The following is a 20243-nucleotide window of genomic DNA, read 5'->3' on the forward strand; positions in this document are numbered from 1 at the left end:
TGTTTACATTTTTCAAAAAAGCTGGTGCCTGCTTCTTCAAAAAAGCCAAAAGAACTTCGGAAGAAAGGCCATCTAGCCCTGAGATTTTCAGATTTTCATAGAATTCAAAGTTTGTATGGACTTGAGTAATGTGATAATAGAGCATGGCATCCTCCTCAGAATGCCTAGAAGGAGGTAGCCTCTCTATAACAGCAGTCACTGATCTTGAGAAGATTGTTGATAAAAGATCCTGATTTATTCTTAATGGCAGGGATTAATACAAACGTATCATGTTTGTACAGTTTTAAGGCCAAGAAACTACTGGGTTTAGTTAGCACAGCAGACAAGCTAGAATGTACAAGTACAGTTAATCTCAAACAAGTCTTTTTTTGGATTAATAGTGCATTTGTAGCATTGCCACATAAAAATGTATATATATATTTTTCTTTTCTCTCTATGTAAAATCCCGTTGTCATTTGAGAATACGGAAGATAACATAAGATAAGCGGGTTGGATAGAGAGGACCTTTTGAGAGGTACAGGGCTATCATTGAGATTTCCGGGAGTGCCATGGAAATGGACGCACTATTTAAATAGGGGAGCAAAAAGGCAGGAAGAGAAGGGAGAAAAGACAGCCCGAGTTTTTATGGCGAAGGAAAAAAAGACATGACTCATCTGAGTCCAGGAGAAAGATTTGTTTTTAGGGAGCACCACAAGGCCAACGCAGTCTGGGGTTGCCACCTAGAAGATTCTGTATACGCTGAGGTTACCGTGAAAGGGATCAGAAACAGTGTGAGCCGTAAATCTTTTATTCTGGGATTGGCCTGTCTAAGGAACTCAACTATGGGGAAATAGGAAAACGGAAAAAAGACTAAATCGAATGAACGGTGGGGAAAATTCTTGGATATATAATTTTATGCTTTGTGTTTATTGTATATATTGGAAGTGGGGGTTTTGTAGAAAATGTATTAAGTATATTTTCTTGGTTGCATCCTTTCTCTGTGTGGTTTAGTAAATATCGTTTTTTTTATTATAAGCCATCTTTCTGCACTGTGGGAAGAGGGTGAAGGCAGTTTGAGATTAACCTGCAATCTTCAGTATTTTCAGTGTAAACTTAGTGAAGTGTAGCGGATACAATCGTTACACATTTAGCTCAGATCATACAATGTTAGTTTGTAATTCATATTCTGGGTCCACAGGATTCTGCTATAAAGGACAGTAGTGATTTTAATTATGTTATTTTATGTTGATTTTTCAACATTTGGCTCTTCAATTCCACCCGGGGGAGTAAATGCTAACATTTTTTTCATTTTTATTACTATTTAATTTAATATTGTTTCTTTGTATCAGTATACTGCTGCTGGATTATGTGAATTTCCCCTTGGGATTAATAAAGTATCTATCTATCTATCTATCTATCTATCTATCTATCTATCTATCTATCTATCTATCTATCTATCTATCTATCTATCTATCTATCTATCTATCTATCTATCTATCAATCATATCATATGCTATCATAAAATCACATATGGAACCTTTTGTATCCCACCAAAAGTATGAAAGGTCATCAGTTGAATCAGTGTTAAATGTAAAAAAATCCTCCAGCTAAGAAACTTGTTTAGTGCAAAATTCTGGATTCCAAGAATATTTGATGTGTCATTGCAGGGTTTTAAATGGACCGTCCCTACCCTGCAACCAACCCATTCTAAATCCATCCCACCCCTGGACCATTACGATGTACATTAACTTGAAGAAATTATGTAATCTGCACAAAAAGCTAATATACCAAACAACCCTCTACACCCAGAGACTCCCCTTCTTATATGTAGGTCACACACTGTGTGCGGTGGCCACGATCACAACACTGATATGGGGGAGTGTTGAGTTGTTGAAGGCTCTTAGACCTCTGCGATTCAGGAGCTCTGCTGGACAGCCAAATAGACTGTGAGTTTTTGTTGCTTGGTTTACTTGACTTGAGTCATATAAGTACTCCCACAACCCTAGTTTTTACCATAGTATAACCGGTGTATTGTATAACGTCATTGAAATATAACATACAGTGACAACCTCCTCGACGGAGTGGAGCTCTGGAGGTCCACAGCTTGACTCTATTGGGGTCATTGCTGTTTCATCAATTCTCAATTTAATGTTGTTGATAGTCACCTGTTGGGATAATTTTCTATTAATAGGAATTGAGAAAAAAAGCATGAAGAAGCAGCTCAAGCTGCACTTGCAGGTGCATTTAGAAATCTAAATTTGTTCAGCTTCCAGTAAACTAGCTATGGAAGCAACTTTGAACTACAAAAGTGCAATTTTTTCAAATGAAGTACAGCTGTCAGTTAATGTTACTGGCAGCTAACATTATTGATTTAGTTAATGCTGCATTATCATCTAGTATTATTGGAAGGACAAAGTGAAGTTTAGATAAATTCATAAGTGTATGTGATACATTAACATGTTCATTTTTTTACATATCTAAATATTCAGCTTCATTTTGACCCTGCAACTACTGCATTAAGTAAGCTCATTAAGTATGTTCAGTAGTAGTAATAGTAATAATAGTAGTAGTAGTAGCAGCATTTTTTACTTCATTATTATTAGTAGTAGAATTGTATATATTTGTAGTAGTTGTAATATTAAAATTGTTTTAGTTGTTGTATGACTTGTCACAAGTGATACTATTGGCTATTTCAAGTAACAAAGAGTAACACTACATTGATATCCTGGATGATGATTACTATTACTACTTCTACTAATTATGCTGTTTATGAAGGAAACAAATCAATTGGTTTATCATTGCCATTACCATTGAAGTTCAAATTTATAGGTTGCCTTCCAGATTGCAACAACTCTTCTACTTACCAGTTTTTCAAAACGTCAGCTCATCCAGACGTACTTGAGGTCATCCATGGCACAAAAACCTATAAGAAGCAGCTTGGCTATCATCAGAATCAACTCAGACCTTGCACAGAACCTGCAGTGGGATGACTTGATAGATGACTTTGCCTTCAGAAAATGTACAACCCCAATTCCAAAAAAATTGGGACACTGTGTAAAATGTAAATAAAAACAGAATACTGTACAATGATTTGCAAATCTCATAAACCCGTATTTTATTCATAGTACAACATAGAATACATATTAAATGTTGAAAGTGAGAAAATGTACCATTTTAAGAAAAGAGTAAGGTCATTTTGAATTTGATAGCAGCAACACATCTCAAAAACATTTGGACACAGCCTTTTTTTACCATTGTGTAGCATTCCCTCTTCTTTTAACAACAGTCCTTAAACATCTGGGAAGTGAGGAGACCATTTGCTGGACTTTTGGGAGAGGATTATTGTCCCAATCTTGTCTGATATAGGATTCTAGCTGCTCAACAGTTTTGGGTCATCTTTCTGATATTATTCGTTTTATGATGTGACAGATGTTTCAATTGGTGAAGGTCTGGACTGCAGGCAGGGCCCATATCATCAGAGATGCTGATTTTGAACTAAGTGCTGATAACAAGCCAGATGGCCCCACTGCTCTTTAGTTCAGAGGACGCAGCGTCCGTGTTTTCCAAAAAGAATTTCAAATTTCGATTAAACTAACCACAGAAACATTTTCCACTTTACTTCAGTCCATTTTAAATGAGCTTTGGCCCAGAGAAGATGGTGCCATTTCAGGATCATCTTCACGTATGGCTTCTTCTTTTCATTATAGAGCTTTAACCTATATTTGTGGATGGCACAGCAAACTGTGTTAACAAAAGGTGATTTCTGGAAGTATCATTGAGCTAATGCAGTGATATCCATGGCAGAATCGTGTCTGTTTTTAATGCAGTGCCTCATGAAGGCCCAAAGATCATGGGCATCCAATATTGGTTTTCAGCCATGTCCCTTGCGCACAGAGATTTCTCCAGATTCTCAGAATCTTTTGATGATATTGTCTACTTTAGATGGTGAGATATTGAAAGTCTTCGCAATTTTACATTGAAAAATATTATTGTGAAATTGTTCCATAATTTGTAGACATAGTTTTTTGCAGATGGTGAATCTATACCCGTCTTTATTTCTGAGAGACTCTGACTCTCTAAGATGCTCTTTTTATACCCAGTCGTGTTACTTACATGTTGCCAATTAACCTAATTAGTTGTAAAATATTCTTCCAGGTTTTTCTTTTTAGTACCACTTACTTTTCCAGCCTTTTATAGTCCCCGTCCCAACTGTTGCCTGGCATCAAATTCAAAATGAGCTAATATTTTTCATGAAATTGTAAAATGTCTCATTTTGAACATTTGATATGTTTTCTATGTTCAATTATGAATAAAATATGGGTTTATGAGATTTGCAAATCATTGCATTCTGTTTATATTTACATTTTAAACTGCATCTCAATTTTTTTGGAATTGGGGTTTTAGACATGTTCTGCTGTGATATGCAACAAAGAGACTGAAGAAACCCCTAAACATTCACTTTCAAATTTTAATTATTAAAAAAAATGTATTTGACATTAAAAGCTACACTCACCTAAAGGATTATTAGGAACACCTGTTCAATTTCTCATTAATGCAATTATCTAATCAACCAATCACATGGCAGTTGCTTCAATGCATTTAGGGGTGTGGTCCTGGTCAAGACAATCTCCTGAACTCCAAACTGAATGTCAGAATGGGAAAGAAAGGTAATTTAAGCAATTTTGAGCGTGGCATGGTTGTTGGTGCCAGACGGGCCGGTCTGAGTATTTCACAATCTGCTCAGTTACTGGGATTTTCACGCACAACCATTTCTAGGGTTTACAAAGAATGGTGTGAAAGGGGAAAAACATCCAGTATGCGGCAGTCCTGTGGGCGAAAATGCCTTGTTGATGCTAGAGGTCAGAGGAGAATGGGCCGACTGATTCAAGCTGATAGAAGAGCAACTTTGACTGAAATAACCCCTCGTTACAACCGAGGTATGCAGCAAAGCATTTGTGAAGCCACAACACGCACAACCTTGAGGCGGATGGGCTACAACAGCAGAAGACCCCACCGGGTACCACTCATCTCCACTACAAATAGGAAAAAGAGGCTACAATTTGCACAAGCTCACCAAAATTGGACAGTTGAAGACTGGATAAATGTTGCCTGGTCTGATGAGTCTCGATTTCTGTTGAGACATTCAAGTGGTAGAGTCAGAATTTGGCGTAAACAGAATGAGAACATGGATCCATCATGCCTTGTTACCACTGTGCAGGCTGGTGGTGGTGGTGTAATGGTGTGGGGGATGTTTTCTTGGCACACTTTAGGCCCCTTAGTGCCAATTGGGCATCGTTTAAATGCCACGGGCTACCTGAGCATTGTTTCTGACCATGTCCATCCCTTCATGACCACCATGTACCCATCCTCTGATGGCTACATCCAGCAGGATAATGCACCATGTCACAAAGCTCGAATCATTTCAAATTGCTTTCTTGAACATGACAATGAGTTCACTGTACTAAAATGGCCCCCACAGTCACCAGATCTCAACCCAATAGAGCATCTTTGGGATGTGGTGGAACGGGGGCTTCGTGCCCTGGATGTGTATCCCACAAATCTCAATCAACTGCAAGATGCTATCCTATCAATATGGGCCAACATTTCTGAAGAATGCTTTCAGCACCTTGTTGAATCAATGCCACATAGAATTAAGGCAGTTCTGAAGGCGAAAGGGGGTCAAACACCGTATTAGTATGGTGTTCCTAATAATCCTTTAGGTGAGTGTATAGTTGTTTGTGATGTGTGATTCTTTGGTTATTTATTTATATATTGTTTAACTAAATTAAAGCTGTTATGAGAGTTGGATTCAGGGAGGGACACTTGGTGGCCTAAGAAGATTCTACTTAGGATCCAAATTTGGCTAGGGGCGACACTACCCAAACCACAGACATAACTGTAGTTAAACAGATCATTTCATAAACAAGTCTCTTAACCTGCATAGGTGTGGCGAAATCCACCCAACCCTCTCAGCATGAATCCCCCTGTGACATGCAGTAGAAGAGCAGACAGGAAGTTGACATTCTATCAACAAAACAGGTGCCAGTATAGTAGACGTGAACCATGAGAAAGAGAACACAAACCTGATTCAAAGACTTTTTTTCTTTTGTCTACCATAATATAATATGATAATCCATGTCCACGCAAGGCATTGTATTTTGTCAAGGCATCTTGTAGTTTGTAGACAGAGGGTGAACTAGTAGTAAGTGGAGAAATATAAGTAGTTGGCCTGGTGCTTTAAAAAAAGACATTTTTTTATTTAAGTGGTAAGTGTGGTGCAAAAAGTCAGTAAATAATTAGCTCTGGATAAAATCATACATAATATTTGTAGATTAAAAAAATGACAGAACATAGAAGATCCTAGTTAAAATTCAGTGCAGATGTAGGTCTATATGACATAAGTCTCAGTGAAGCTCTACTGGACAGCACACGGGATACTTGCTTCCATCTTTCAACCATGACCAGCTCTTCAGTGAAACCATCCTTTGCTACATAAAGACAGCTCAGTAGATCTGACCGTTGGCTTTTACCTAGGATCAGGGCTCCTCATTTGTCCCTTAATGCTATACTCCCACTCAAGCTTCTGTCCTCATTGCACTTTCCTGCTGCTCACTGTGTATATAGTGGATTCAGAAAATATTAACACCCTCCCCTTTTTCACATTTTGCTATTCTGCAGGCTTGTGCTAAAATCATTAAATTAATTTTTCTCCACATAATGCAATACTCAGTGCCCCAAAATGGCAAAGCAAACACAGGATTTTAGAAATGTTTGCAAATTTCTTAAAATTAAACCTAAAATATCAAATTGAGAAACCCTTCACCCAGTACTTCATTGAAGTACCTTTACCAGTGATTACAGCCTGGAGTTTTCTTGAGTATGATACAGCAAGCTTCTTACGTCTGGTTTTGAAGATTTTTTTTGCCATTCTTGTCTGCAGGTTCTTTTAAGCTCTGTCAGATTGATTGGAGACTATTAACAGATATTTTCAGGTCTCTCCAGGGATGTTCACCTGGGTTCAAGTCCGGGCTCTAGCTAGGTAACTCAAAGACATTGTCTTGTTGGAATGTGAACCTTTGGACTATTTTGAGGTCCAGTGCTCTCTACACCAGGCTTTAATTTATTATATTTCTATACTTAGTTCCATTCAACTTTTTCTCAACCCTCTCTAGACTCATAGTCCCTGCCACTTAAAAACAAGTACTGAGAAACTGTTGGAGTGGTATTGCACTAGTGGTAACAGGTGCCTGGTTTCCTCCAGACATGTTGATATCTTACTTTCATCAGACCAAAGAATGTTGTTTCTCATAGTATGAGAGTTTTTTAGGTGCCTTTTTGCAAACTCTGAGTGGGCTTCTTTGTGTCTTTTACTGAGGAAAGGCCTCTTTCTGGCCACAGTGTCATAAAGTCCAGATAGGTGGAGTGTTTCAGTGATGGTTTTCCTTGTGGAGGTTTCTGCGATTTCCACAGAAGTTTTTTGGACCTCAGCCAGAGTGACCATCAGGTTCTTGGTCATCTCTGTTACTATGGCCCTTCTCTTATGATTGCCTAGTTTTGCTAGGTGACCAGCTCTAGGATGAGTCATGGTTGTTTTAAACTTCTTCCATTTTTTAAGACTTATGATGGCAACTTGGGAACCTTCAGTGCTGCAGAATTTTGTTTTTCTTGTGGCCTTACCCAGATCTATGCGTTAACACAATCCTGTCTTTAAGCTCTGCAGGCAATTCATTCATCCTCATTGCTTGATTTTTCTTCTGATACATATTTTCAACTATGACACCTTATATAGACAGGCCTTTCCTAATCATGTCCAACAACAACATTTATTTCTGTATCACAGTGCTTTATAAGATGTTAGAAAAATAGATGCAAGAAAAGAAAAACTAATTAGATTAGGTAAGGTAATAATGAATTAGTAATACAAAATAAGTCAATATAAGCTTACATAGCAGATGTATACAATAGTTATTAGTAAAATGGAGTCCTTATATATAATATCATATTGTAAGTCTCTAAAGATGAGTCCAATGATAACATCAAATGGCCGGGAGGACAGAAAAAAAAATACTTGAGATAAGCTGGAGAAAAATCTAACGGGTTTCAAGGCCAAAAGGCCACCCAGCCCCCACTTCGTATTTTATCTAACATAAATATTCTTCAGTAATTTCTGATTGTTTCTAGGTTTTGTCCCAGAGTATTTGACGCAGTGAGTCTCATGGCACCCACCTTCATTCATGCCTCACAGGTGGTGGCACAGTGCCTTGATCAAGTTTTGCGCCACCACAGAAAAGAAAGCTGAGATTAGTAAAGATTGCAAATCCCTAAATAATATTGTATTCTATGCATGTATAGTCTTGAAAGATTACAACTAAAATGCAGCTATGAAAAAGGCAAATTAAAAAAGTGTGTTTTAAAGATTTTTTTTTTAATAATCCATGGTGTTAACCTGGCACATGTCTATTGGTTAAAGTAGTTCAGGTTTTGGTGCATAACAACAAAAGGCCTCTTTATTACTTCTTTTATGCTTAGTTCTTAGAAAAATATGCAGACCAGACCACTATTAGAAAATCTAAGGTTATAACATGAAATGTAAGGGGGGGCAATCATTCAAAAATATTGGAAAGAGAAGAATATTTAATATAATTTATATACCATTAGTAGCATTGTAAAGTCAAATTTAAAGGACACAGGTAAACAATATAGTGATGTTAAAGCTGAAGAGATGTGCTCAGATTTCTTTTTCTACTTAAGATTCTTGCTGCTGCATTCTGAAATAATTGCAACCGATTAATGTCTTTCTTGGGTTGTCCAGTTAGGAGTCCAATTCAGTAATATAGTCAAATAAAAGCAAGAGTGTGAACACATTTCTGAAAATCTTGAAATGTTATGATTGTTGTACGTTTTGCAATGTTCCTTAAATGAGAAAATGCAGGCCTAGTAATCTGGTTAATGTGTGATTTAAAGTTTAAGTCAGAGTCCATAATTATACCTAATTTCTTTACTTACACCTTGACTTTTAATGATAAAGGGTTGTTTATGTTAATACCTTCGTTATTTTAATTTTTACCAACCACTAAGATTTCTGTTTTTTTCTTTATTTAGCTTAAGAAAAAGACTACTCATCCATTCAGAAATACATTGGCTCAGAGAGCCCAGACTGTCGGGGTCATTAGGTGCTATAGATAGGTAAAGCTGCATGTCATTTGCAAAACTGTGTTAGCTCACCCTGTGTTTTGATATAATAAGTGCTAATGGAGACATGTAGGTAGAAAAAAGCAATATAATTTAATATCATGGGCCTCCAAACTGCAATCACCACAGCTAACAAAGATTTTTTTTCACCTGTTATATAAGACTGAAACCACTTAAAGTCACTGCCAAAGAGACCCACCCATTTTCTAAGGCTATTTAGAGTATAAGAATATTGTGGTCTATGGTGTCAAATGCTGCACTCAAGTGTTAACAGAACAAGAACAGTTTTGCACTAACCCGCAAGTCATTTACCACTTTAACCAGTGTGGTTTCTGTACTATGATTTGTTCTAAAGCTTCTCTGATACTTATCAAGAATAGAATATTTGTGAAGTAATCATTTAACTGCAGAAAAACTGCTTTTTCTAGATTTTTTTCTTAAGAAATGCAGTTTATAAATACATCTACATTATTTTTCTTAATTAGGGTTTTAACAACTGCAGTCTTGAGACAATCTGGGAAGATCTCTGTATCTAATGACAAGTTAACTATGTCAGTTATTTTATCAATAACCTCATCAGAGTCTTCTTTGAAAAAAACCTGTTGGGACTGGGTTAGGGACACAAGTGGAGGGTTTTAAATGAGAAATTATTCTACATAATGCATGGAGACCTATTTGAGTGAAAGAATTTAATTAGCTAAAAAGAGCATTCTGAGGTTCATGAAAATTACCACTGGAGAAATATATTAAATCACATCTGATATTATTTATTTTGTGTTTAGAAAATGCTACAAATCACTCAGATGTTTCACAAGAACTTATCAGGAAGAATTCCTTTGAATGAGCTAAGTTTTGCAAGTTGGTCTACATTTGAAAATAAAAATATTGGATTTCCAGCTTTATTGTTTATAATTTTAGAGAACAGAATTTCCTTTCAATACTGACTGCTTTCGTATATTCAGTAAGATGTGCCTTTAATATTTCATAGTGAGCTGTTAGTTTAGTTTTCTTCTATTTATACTCATATCTCCAGCATTTGCACTTTAGTTCAGATACTTTATGAGCCTTCCAAGATATTTTAGTGCTGATGGATTTCTTACAAGTTTTTTCAGGGGGCCACTATGTCATCTGTAGCCCTCATGTTAGCATTCCGATTGTCCACTTTGTTGACTACATTGCAAGCTGTATTAGGGCAAGCAGTACATTATTATTATATTATATATTACCAAACCTGCATCAAAATAATACTTTTTAACAATATGCTTCCCTTTAGTGCTAATTACCAGTATTGTTAAATTAAATAAAATGCTCATGTTAATTTTTAGTCCTTTCAAAATTGCTAAATCACCCTTATGTGTAGGCTGACTGACGTGCTGGCAAAAATCAAGAGTGTAGTAAGTTCATAAATACACTTGCATTAGAGTCACACTGGTTATGCATCTGAAACCTGAAATGGCCTATAATTAGGAAGCTGTCATAATTAGTTATTATTATGGATAAGTCTGTGAATTCATCAGTAAAAGGTACATTATATTTTAATAACTATAATGGTCAATACAAAAGACTGTGACTCTCCTTGAATAACAATAATATGCTGTACATGAAACACATGAAAGTACCAAATCTGGTCATTTTACAATTTGAAAGGCTTGAGAAAGTAGTTGCTAAGCTGTCGCCTTTTCTACCTTGGCGAAAAGAATGAACAAAATTGTGATTTGGGGGTGCTGCTTCAATTAATACTGCCATGCCATCACTATTGAGCCATGTTTCACTCAGTATTAGAAAGTCTCTTTTCCTATCACTAATAAGAAAATGAATGTAAAGAGTCTTACTGGTTAAAACTTTAATATTATAATAAAGCCACATTTGAGGTCTCACAAGAGCACAGCTATATCAGAGTATTAGTGTAGCTTCAAATGGCAAATAAATTGCTTGTGTTTATACCGCTTTGTCCAGACTAAAATCTGTTATTACTAGGCCTTGCTCGTCAACCCAGCTGGCCTGCGCTACGCGCCAGCAACTTCGCATCTCTGCTGCTCGCGTATGTGGACTTCACTATCACCATACAACAAATCTTTTAATTCTTGTGGACACTCCTCTTCATTGGGAAGAAACACTACTTTTCCCTGATGGCAACACGAATTAGATGATCTACAAGTCTCCGACTTAAAGTTTAAATCCGAACAATATATTCAATCTCTTTTCGCTGTTCCATTATTTCACCGAGTAATAATTTCCATTTGTTTGCGCTAATGCGATCTTTACTATCATTTTCTTGAGACTTTCGACTTTTAGTAATTTCATTATCTCTAACCTGCTCTACATGTGTATTGCACCAACGTTTTTGAATTCTTTACGACATTCTACGTTGTCATCTACTCTTTGTCTTTTGTTTCCGTCCCAGCTTGGATCCGCTTGGTTTTCAATTCCACTTGGTCCAGGCTGATTATTACTTATTTTAACATTCCGAATTTGCACTTAGATTATTATTGTTCTTTTTTGAATTCTTTTATCTCCAATGCTTTTGGGCCTCTTTGACGCACTGCCTTTTCTTCGCTTAGTCGTTGATGTGTCATCTAGAACATATGGAATTATTATCCAGAAATGGACTATTGCGAATGAAACAGTTTTCATTGTTGCAATCTTTCTATTTTTAAAGATTCCATAGTTTTCCTCGTTTTTTCAAGCCCACTCTAGTGGGTATTTTAAGTACTTTTTGGAACTTTCTGTGTTTAGGAACCCCAAGTTCATGACAATACAAAGGCAAGTTGATAAATACACAAAGGAAAGAAGAAAAAAAACTCTAGATAAAGCAATAATCACTATCACGCATCTGCCTGGAATGATTCATTTAAAAAGTACGTTTATAAAAAAAAAAATGTAAGACCGATACCATCGCATCACACACTATTGTTGTGCACACTATTGTTTTTGACTATATGTGGTTGTACAGTAAAACAGTTTTGATTTTAATATCAATGATACATAATAATAGTAAAATAACTAATATATAGTTTATTTTTCAGGAATTTTCTCAGAGGTTCATCTGTGCTCTTACTGTCTGCTCTGGAACTGGTGAGAATGCAGACTTCTAATCTGAGGCATGGGAGACCTTAAGGTGAGCAGGATGTAGCACAAATGGTTACAAGCCCAGATCATTGGTTATAAGAGCCTGGTATTGACACTGCTGTCCCAATTCAACTCGATCTGATTCACAACACCCCAATTTGATTTGATTCCAATTTACAATCCTCCATTTCTGTTCAATATTTATTTTATCTTGACTGAATTAGCATACATATACAGTGCATCCAGAAAGTATTCACAGCTTATCCCTTTTTCCACATTTTGTTATGCTACAGCCTTATTCCAAAATGGATTAAATTCATTTTTTTCCTCAGAATTCTACACACAATACCCCATAATGACAATGTGAAAAACGTTTACTTGAGATTTTTGCAAATTTATTAAAAATAAAAAAACAGAGAAATCACATGTACATAAGTATTCACAGCCTTTGCCATGAAGCTCAAAATTGAGCTCAGGTGCATCCTGTTTCCCCTGATCATCCTTGAGATGTTTCTGCAGCTTAATTGGAGTCCACCTGTGGTAAATTCAGTTGATTGGACATGATTTGGAAAGGCACACACCTGTCTATATAAGATCCCACAGTTGACAGTTCATGTCAGAGCACAAACCAAGCATGAAGTCAAAGGAATTGTCTGTAGACCTCCGAGACAGGATTGTCTCGAGGCACAAATCTGGGGAAGGTTACAGAAAAATTTCTTCTGCTTTGAAGGTCCCAATGAGCACAGTGGCCTCCATCATCCGTAAATGGAGGAAGTTCAAAACCACCAGGACTCTTCCTAGAGCTGGCCAGCCATCTAAACTAAGAGATCGGGGGAGAAGGGCCTTAGTCAGGGAGGTGACCAAGAACCCGATGGTCACTCTGTCAGAGCTCCAGAGGTCCTCTGTGGAGAGAGGAGAACGTTCCAGAAGGACAACATCTCTGCAGCAATCCACCAATCAGGCCTGTATGGTAGAGTGGCCAGACGGAAGTCACTCCTTAGTAAAAGGCACATGGCAGCCCGCCTGGAGTTTGCCAAAAGGCACCTGAAGGACTCTCAGACCATGAGAAACAAAATTCTCTGGTCTGATGAGACAAAGATTGAACTCTTTGGTGTGAATGCCAGGTGCAACGTTTGGAGGAAACCAGGCACCACTCATCACCAGGCCAATACCATCCCTACAGTGAAGCATGGTGGTGGCAGCATCATGCTGTGGGGATGTTTTTCAGCAGCAGGAACTGGGAGACTAGTCAGGACAAAGGGAAAGATGACTGCAGCAATGTACAGAGACATCCTAGATGAAAACCTGCTCCAGAGCGCTCTTGACCTTAGACTGGGGCGACGGTTCATCTTTCAGCAGGACAAAGACCCTAAGCACACAGCCAAGATATCAAAGGAGTGGCTTCAGGACAACTCTATGAATGTCCTCGAGTGGCCCAGCCAGAGCCCAGACTTGAATCTGATTAAACATCTCTGGAGAGATCTTGAAATGACTATGCACCGACGCTTCACATCCAACCTGATGGAACTTGAGAGGTGCTGCAAAGAGTAATGGGCGAAACTGGCCAAGGATAGGTGTGCCAAACTTGTGGCATCATATTCAAAAAGACTCAAGGCTGTAATTGTTGCCAAAGGTGCATCGACAAAGTATTGAGCAAAGGCTGTGAATACTTATGTACATGTGATTTCTCAGTTTTTATGTTTAATAAATTTGCAAAACCTCAAGTAAACTATTTTCATGTTGTCATTATGGGGTGTTGTGTGTAGAATTCTGAGGAAAAAAATGAATTTAATCCATTTTGGAATAAGGCTGTAACATAACAAAATGTGGAAAAAGTGATGCGCTGTGAATACTTTCCGGATGCACTGTATTTGAAGTGGTGTTTTTTTTAAGAGATTACTTAACTTTTAATGTAACATTAATGTAATGTGACATATTTCAGTAACACTTTATTTGAAGGGTGTCTACATAGTGACTTCATAACACGCTTAAGCAAGGAATGACATTTAAGAAGAAATACTTTATTAGTAATGAACAGTTATCATCGGCATTTGAAAGATGTGGAACAAAATATCAGTGCTCTTTAAGAAAGAAGAAAAAAAAACGTTTTTATAACACTGCACTCATTCAAAATTCATAATTATTTACCTATCATATGTATTGCCACACCAGAGCCCACACATATTATGTGGGGGCTCCCTGTTTTAATACAATGCAATATCATCTACTTAATAAACATATATATCATCTTGCGAATAATATTATTTTAAAATAATGAAATGTTATTTCTTAAATAATAAATGTTATTCCTCTTCCTAACCTATTCCTGTGTTATGAATCTCAATGTAGACACCCTTCAACTGAAGAGTTATAGAAATTTATTCCCCTAGTGAACATTTAAAATAATCTTGAATTAATCAAAATTAAGGATACTGTATAGTAGAAAGACTTATGTCTTTCTATAATTCTACAAGTTACACATATCTTCAGTTACTCACATGTAGCAGTCATGTTAATCAGTCTTGAAAATGTGTCCTCACAGTTCCTCCTCAGACCAAAAGGAAGTGTTTTAAAATGAGGATCTAGTACTGATACTTGTTGACAGTGTCATTGGATTAATGGAACATAAAAAAAAGAACCGCCTGTTGTGACTGAGAACTCTGTTAATATGACTTTTGTGGTACAACGTATGAAGATACTTCACATTGGCTGCTTTATCTGTGTACTCACTTTGGAATCAGAGTCTCCTCTAAAAGTTGCAACAACTGCCCGCTTGCTTGGCCAGGTGAGGCACATTGCAAACTTTTCCCACTGTAGTAGTACAATTAGACCTGTGCTTAAAGAGAACTAACGTTTATTGGCCAGCACAAACTTGTGATTGATGTAGTCATGCAATGGATCAGCACATTGGAAATGCTAGAAAGGTTTTTGGAATGACAGCCAGCCATCTCTGCAGCTCTGCATACTGTATAGGCAGAGAGGTTAATCCTGGTGTGACTGGCATGCAGCACACTTGTCTGCAACACAACCTCAACAGTTTCCATGTTGTTTCAATTGTAGTGACATGGTATTTGTCATGTAGGAGTCTGCTGCCCAGGATGCTCAGGATTACTATCTCCACTGACCTAAGAGACATGTCAATGCACTGTTCAAGATCTTTATAAAGCCTGGTTACAATATCTTCACTTATTTGCTTTCTGGTTGGTACAGCATACTGCAGTTCGAAAACCTGTATTGTTTGTTGAAAGCCCTCATTTTCAACAATGGTGTAAAGTATCATATCCTTACAGATAAAAACTGCTATAGATTGTGTCAGGGATGCCAGGGGCCATGACCCGGCCGGGACATCATGAGGGACCGGACGTGGGTCTGTGCCCACCCTGGATCACGTGGGGGTTGCCTTCCGGGTTGCTCTGGTCACCGCCAGGAAGCGCCCCAATGCCTTGGGGACCTGTTACCCCAGCACTTCCGCCACACCAGGAAGTGCTGGGGAAGACTTTGGACGTTACCCGGAGAGCTGCCGGGAGGACAGCCGGCACTTCCGCCACGCTGGGGCGTGGCCAAGGGAGGAATGCCGGGAACACCTGGTGCTCATCCGGGTACTGAATAAAAGGGGCTGTCTCCATTCATTCGAGGCTGGAGTCGGGAGGAGGAAGCACAGAGGAGGTGTGGAGGCGGCCCGAAGAAAGGCATTGTGAGGCCAGGACTGTGAATTGGGGTTTGTGCACGTGACTGGGTCTGTGTGACCATTTAACTGGGTCTGTGTGACCATAATTATTGTTGTAAATATTGTAAATAAACGTGTGGTGGTTTGAAAACAACATGTCCGCCTGTCTGTGTCCGGGTCAACTTCCACAATTGTTATATTTTGAGCATGAGGCGAATTAGAGCTATCCACCATCTCCAGTGTATATTGTTTAGGCTCAACTCGTTTGGATGTCAACTAAAATTATATTTGTGAGTAAGGTTGGGATAAATCCATCCATCCATTTTCCAACCCGCTGAAACCGAACACAAGGTCACGGGGTTCTGCTGGAGCCACTCCCAGCGAACACAGGGCGCAATGCAGGAACCATCCCCCGGCAGGGCGCCAACCCACATCAGGGCACACATATACCAAGCACACACTAGGGATAATTTAGGATCACCAATCCACCTAACCTGCATGTCTTTGGACTGTGGGAGGAAACCGGAGCACCCAGAGGAATCCCACGCAGACACGGGGAGAACATGCAAACTCCACGCAGGGAGGACCCAGGAAGCGAACCCTGGTCACCTTACTGCGAGGCAGCAGCACTACCACTGCACCACCGTGCCGCCTGGTTGGGATAAATGATTTCTCAAATTTTTTTGTTACAAAATTTAACTTCTGAAATACACAGCTTACACATGGCTTTGCTTTTATCCAGTTCTTTATTAACTCACAGTTTGAATTCGTAGGAAGTCCACACATCTGCTTTAAATGTCTAAGGCACTGATTTCAGTGCAGGAGGACCCTTCTCATTCTATGTGAGGTAGTAAAGTGCTTTTTCCATAGAAAGCCTTAACAGCTGCATTAGTAACATCTACTGGATCGGAAGACAAAAATTAAGATAAGCAAAAATCTACATGTAGTAATTGAGCAGGATAGAGATTCACAAGATTGATCTTGAATCTTTAGGAACCGATATTGAATCTTTTAAACAATATATAATGATTAATCACAAAATTGATATTTTTCCCCAGGCCTATTCTCATAACTGGAAACTTATTTTTATATACTTGGGCTGTAACACTTGAAAAATATTGATGAGCCTTTGAATGTTGGACTGCTGGTTTTCTTAGCCTTTCAAAGGACAATTGCCCTAATGTTGTAATTAAGAAATCTCAAAACAAGAAGCCTCACTCATGAGAAGTTTCTACCTAAAATTTAGGTCCAGTTTGTACCACTTTTGGAACAAAGATACAAATGTCGGAAAAAATAGTAGGCCAGAGTTTTTCAGAAAATTAATGGCATTGGTACCTTCAGCATTTTCTCTTATGAAAAGAATACAAGTATAATTTCTCTGGAATCTATTATTAATGTTAGCTGGCTTACAGGGGGCAGGATATATGACCTTGTGTTAAACATCCTGAATTTTGATATCACACAAAGTTATTTTGACTCTCACCATCTCAGAACTCTTTGTTCTGCAAAAAGTGGATGTACTAGGAGATATTAGATTTGAAAATATGGAAGAATCATAGTTCCCCAAAAGCCTTTTGCACTAGCTAATACAAAAAAACATCTTTTACTTGAATCCAGAAACCTAGATGTTACTGATAGGATGCTACCATTCCAGACAGAAAATGGCCCATGATGACATGGCAGTTACCCAAACAACAGTAAACAACAGAGCTGCAGTCATAAAGAAACACACAAAATGTCAACATGAAATAAAAATGATGCTAAAAAAACTATGAGAAAGTAATCAAATGAAAAGAAAATACATTTCAAATTCAATTCTAAACTTACCAAAACCTTAAATTCAAGACAGAACTCTCTTTCCTATGCATGGACTTCAGGCACACCAATCTGACTTTCTAGAGTGGGTGTGATTAAATTACCTCAGTAATTTAGGAGCATAAAGATCACAATATGGGATCCAAGAACTGCCTTCGTAGCCATACCAATTTCAGTGGACAAGATAAAATACCCTAGCATGCCAACCCTAGTATGCCAACAGCGCAAATTCAACATTTTTTCCACATCGCAGTGCTACATCTCTACCTCCACTGGAGTGGGAGGAGGAGGAGATGTTACCATGTGAGGACTGAAAAAACATGCTTTAGTCTACATACATGAAATACAGGATACATTTCAAAATAGATAAGTCCAGTTTATAGCTTACAGGCTCACCAAATTTAATAATGGCATAAGCACCATTGAATCTTGGAGGACATTTCTAGAAATCGACCATCAAGCGGATGTCTTGCAATGTGATACTCTGCTTTAAACTTAAATAATGAAAAAATAAAGGTAAGTGGGTAGTTTTTAAAAATAATATTATTTAGGTACCTATAATCAATATGGGACAAAGACCTTCTTCTAAACAATATATATATATTTTGAAGGAGGTTATTCTATTCTATACCCACTGTATGTGTATATATATGTGTATAAATACAGTTATATATACATATATATATATATATATATATATATATTGTGACAGGCGCCTGGTGTCCATGCCCAGCCGGGACGCCCCTGCACACTGTATTGAGGGGGAGCAGCCCTGGACAGTGCAATACCTCCCCCTGGATGCTGGATGGCCGTGGTGTAATGCCTCTGTTTCCCACAGGGCTCCCTGGGAATTGGAGTTGGGGGCAGCCCTGTTGGGTCCCACAGGTACCACCAGGGGGTGCTGTGTTTGGGCAACAGCTTCATCACACCTGAAAGTGCCGCCGGATCTTGGTGATCAAACACCTGGAGCACTTCCAGGTGACCTATAAAAGGGAGCCAGCAACCACCACTCATCAGCCAGAGTCGGGTGGAGGAGGACAAGGTTGCGAGGGATGAGTGGTGGTGCCAGTGAGAAAAAGAGTGTTTGTGCTTGTGCTGTACTACTGGTGTTTGGGACTGTGTTGTGACTGGGGGGTGTACGGGGAAGACGTGCCCTCCAGCTGAAGAGGAATAAAAAATCCTTTTATTTTACACATGCCTCCTGTGTCCAATCTGTGTCGGGTCAGGCGCTATATAGTGCCTCTTACAATACATATACTGTATATACCGCTCAAAAGAATTAAAGGAACACTTTTTAATCAGAGTATAGCATAAAGTCAATGAAACTTATGGGATATTAATCTGGTCAGTTAAGTAGCAGAGGGGGTTGTTAATCAGTTTCAGCTGCTGTGGTGTTAATGAAATTAACAACAGATGCACTAGAGGGGCAACAATGAGATGACCCCCAAAACAGGAATGGTGTAACAGGTGGAGACCACTGACATTATTCCCTCCTCATCTTTTCTGACTGTTTCTTCACTAGTTTTGCATTTGGCTACAGTCAGTGTCACTACTGGTAGCATGAGGCGATACCTGGAACCCTACAGAGGTTGCACAGGTAGTCCAACTTCTCCAGGATGGCACATCAATACGTGTCATTGCCAGAAGGTTTGCTGTGACTCCCTGCACAGTCTCAAGGGCATGGAGGAGATTCTAGGAGACAAGCAGTTACTCTAGGAGAGCTGGAGAGGGCCATAGAAGGTCCATAACCCATCAGCAGGACCAGTATCTGCTCCTTTGGGCAAGGAGGAACAGGATGAGCACTGCCAGAGCCCTACAAAATGACCTCCAGCAGGCCACTGGTGTGAATGTCTCTGACCAAACAACCAGAAAGACTTCATGAGGGTGACCCAAGGGCCCCATGTCCTCTAATGGGCCCTGAGCTCACTGCCCAGCAGCATGCAGCTCGATTGGCATTCACCATAGAATACCAGAATTGGCAGATGCACCACTGGTGCCCTGTGCTTTACAGATGAGAGCAGGTTCACCCTGAGCACATGACAGAAGTGAAAGGGTCTGGAGAAGCCATGGAGAACATTATGCTGCCTGTAACATCATTCAGCATGAGCAGTTTGGTGGTGGGTTAATGATTGTCTGGGGAGGCATATCCATGGAGGGTCACACAGACCGCTACAGGCTTGACAAAGGCACCTTGGCTGCCATTAGGTATCAGGATGAAATCCTTGGACCCATTGTCAGACCCTATGCTGGTACAGTGGCTCCTGGTGCACGACAATTCCTGGCCTCATGTGGTGAGAGTATGCAGGCAGTTCCTGGAGGATGAAGGAATTGATACCATTGACTGGCCACCACACTTTCCTGACCTAAATCCAATAGAACACCTCTGGGACATTATGTTTTGGTCCATCCAATGCCACCAGGTTGCACCTCAGACTGTCCAGGAGCTCAGTGATGCCCTGGTCCAGATCTGGGAGGAGATCCCCACAACACCATCTGTCATCTCATTAGAAGCATGCACCGA

Source organism: Polypterus senegalus, chromosome 2, assembly GCF_016835505.1.
Source record: "Polypterus senegalus isolate Bchr_013 chromosome 2, ASM1683550v1, whole genome shotgun sequence".
Taxonomy (NCBI): Eukaryota; Metazoa; Chordata; class Cladistia; order Polypteriformes; family Polypteridae; genus Polypterus; species Polypterus senegalus.